This window comes from Glycine max, chromosome 11 (assembly GCF_000004515.6).
Source record: "Glycine max cultivar Williams 82 chromosome 11, Glycine_max_v4.0, whole genome shotgun sequence".
NCBI classification, from domain to species: Eukaryota; Viridiplantae; Streptophyta; class Magnoliopsida; order Fabales; family Fabaceae; genus Glycine; species Glycine max.
Window position 1 is genome coordinate 24002780 of NC_038247.2, and position 3714 is coordinate 24006493.

The following is a 3714-nucleotide window of genomic DNA, read 5'->3' on the forward strand; positions in this document are numbered from 1 at the left end:
CATTGGTTTTGTGAAAAACCGATGTTAACGAAGTTCATTAACATCGGTTATTGGAGAACCGATGTTAACATTTATTAGTAACATCGGTTTTTAAATAACCGATGTTAACATATGTTTATTAACATCGGGTTTTTAGAAAACCGATGTTAACGTTTGTTATGTTAACATCGGTTTTCTCCATAAAACCGATGTTAACCTTAACATCATTTTGTTAACATTGAGTTTTTTTAAAAACCGATGTTGAAGTTATATTTTAAAAAATATGGTGAGCCCTAAGAAGCTGGCACCCTGTGTCTTCTTCTCCATCTAAGCTTTTGCGCTCTCTTCTTCTTCTAATCTCCGTCTAGCGAAACCGTCCCTGTGTGCATCTGAGCATCGTGTTCGTCGCACTCGAGCATCGCCACAAGTCTCTGCTTCTTCTCCTTCGCCACCATACCTAGGTATGTTTCGTCTCCTTCGCGTTGTCTTGTCCTTCTCTCTGTCTTCTTCTCCATCTAAGCTTTCTTGCTCTCTTTGTTCTCCATCTACCTTGAAGCTGTATGTTCTTCATCTGACCATCATTTTGTCTAAGGTTGAGCATCGTGTTCGTCGCACTCGAGCATCGTCAGAAGTCTGTGCTTCTTCTCCTTCGCCACCTCACGTAGGTATGTTTGGTCTAATCCTGTATAAATATTTGATTGCATTCATGTATCGCACACTTAGTGAACTAAACATGGCTAGGGTTTCTTATATTTAACTCGAGCATCGTGACAACTTTGTGCTTCTTCTCCTTAGTGAAGTTTCCCTTACCCTTATTGTGTTCTTCTAACAGTTTAAGAGTTAACGCCTATTATTGGAGTTTAACAGTTTCCCTTACCCTTATTGTGTTCTTGTAACAGTTTAAGAGTTTAAGAGTTAATGCTTCCTAGTTCCTAAAACCTTCCTTAAGATTAGAGGATCATTGGTTAAAATGAAGAGTAAAATCCTTGTCCATTGCTTTGATCCACGACCATTTTTTTTAACTGCCAAGAATAAATATATTAATAGATAAGAGTACCAGGGGTACTACATGAAACACAGGAGAAGAAACTCCTGAAAGGATACAAAAAACATGACCCCCTCGTGAGGAAACCCACAAACCCCTCCCTACAAAGCAAACTTAAACAAAAACTAAGGACATTGCTGAGGACCAGTGGTGAAAAGGAGCACAGAAATTCTTTTCCCACCCCTTGAGCCAAGTCGAAGTGAGGAAAATAGAATTATCTATCAACTTATGAATATCAAACGCCTGATTGTGAAACACCAAGTCATTTCTGGATTGCCAGATTGACTTTGTAGCAGCCAACCACCAAGTCTTCCTTCTTCTAGTAATATTCTTTCCTCCAGTTGTAGTTGAGGTGTGAAGAAAATTAGCCATGGGACTATTATGTAGAATTGTGCCTTCCTTAACCCAAGTGAAGAATTCCCACCACAGTGGCAGCACTTTATCGCAAGTGAAGAACAGATGGGATGCAGTTTCGGGTTGAGTTTAACATAGAGGGCATAGGTCATTGTCAAGCTAGATTTGTCTCCTAGAAAGATTATCCTTAGTAGGGAGTCTATCCCAAAGCAGCCTCCAAGCAAAAGACAGAACCTTAGGGGGGACTTTAAGATCCCAAAGCTGGTGAAAACCCGAATCTTGATCTTCCAAAAGCTGCTCTGCTTTAATGATGTTGTAGGCTGATTTAGTAGAGAAGATGCCATTAGGTTCAGCTCCCCACAGCCAGGTATCTTTCAGGGTACCACAAATTCTGATAGCAGCAATAGTCTCTAAGAAAGTTGATGCTACCCCCATCTCGCTATCAAATAGATTGTGTCTCCAAGAGAAATTCCATTCCCACCCATGCTCGGAAAAGTACCCCATGTCTTCAACAGAATGCAATCTTTGGGAAGAGATTTGGTATAATTTTGAGAATCGTTCTTTAAACGGTACCCCACCATTAGCCCAAGGGTCTTCCCAAAAAAGAGCTTGGTCTCCCCTACCCACCTTCCAAGAGAGCTGCTTGGAAACATCCTCCATGACCGGGTGCTGATTGACACTCTTTAAATCAGACCACAATTGAGAGAAATATTTCTTTGATGGTCGCTGATCCAAACCTCTCCAACCCTTATACTTAGAAAATAGGATCTTACTCCAGAGCTGGTCTGATTGGTGGAACATCAACCACTTCCATTTAATTAGCAAAGCATAATTGAGTGCCTTAATATCTGTAATTCCCAGGCCTCCCTTAGCTGTAGGGGCACAGACTTTGCTCCAAGGTATCCATGCTATCTTTTTCCCATCACAGCTGCCACCCCAAAGAAATTTCCTTTGGATTGCTGTTAGCCTCTTGATCACTGCTATAGGGGCCCTGAAAAAAGACAGACACAGATACACAAACACACACACGCAGACACAAACACAAACACACACACACACACATAAAGATACACACACACACACACACACAGAGTCATGCACACATAAAGACACAGACAAAGACACAAACACACTGAGCCACAGACACACACAAAGACCCACACACAAAGACACACACACTGAGTCATAAACACACACATACACAAACACACTCACACACATGGACAGACACACACACACATAAAGAGACAAACACACACACACACACACACACAGATAAAGAGACAACCACAAACACACACACCCACACACACACACAGATAAGAGACAAACACACACACACACACACACACACACAGTCACACACACATAAAGAGACAGACAAACACACAAACACACTGAGCCACAGACACACACATACACAAACACACTCACACACATAGACAGACAGACACACACACACACACACATGAAGAGACAAACACAAAACACACACACACACACACACAACTGTTGATGTCCTTGTATGTTCTTGTACGTCATGAATGTTCTTGTATGTCATGAATGTTGTTATACGTGCTGAATGTAATTTGCTATATAAATAACTATTGTTCATGCTGAGTGAACCGTAGATTCCCGTTTGAGACTGAATGCAATGATTCTTGCGGATAGTTTGCATTAGTCATTGTATTTAGTCTTGAATTGTCCGTTTGGACAGTTTGGGGAGACTTGTATTTTTATGTTAGACTCATTCGGTCAGGTTATTATTATTTTGATTAATTTGATGAAATTTCGGTTGAATGCATTTCAAGTTGTTCTCTGAGTGCATACTTGATTATCGTGAAATTCGTTTCACCGATGTCATGTCGTGTACTTGGAGACCAATGCGAAATGCTGCCGAAATTTACTCAAATTGTTCAAAATAATGCTAACCATGACGTTTGAGGCTAACATAAAAGACAGTCTTCCTAAATGGGATAGGGCCATACCTATAAATAAAAAAGTGAGATTTGCATGCATGGATTTGCTTAGATGGATTGAAGTTGGATCAATCAAAGTCGTATGAGCCCAAAATATGAGGATGGCGTCGAGCAGTTTTTGCAATTTGCTTTTGAAAGAGGTCGACCGAATGAAGAAGGAAAATATTATTGTCCTTGCATCAACTGTTTGAATGAAAGACGACAACTACTTGATGACATACGGGACCATCTATTGTGTGATGGGATGAAGAAGAATTACACAACGTGGATATGGCATGGTGAAGTGATTGACATGCATACTGGGTCCCAATCAGAACCGTTTGATGTAGAAATGGGAGATCGCTTGGAAGACATGAT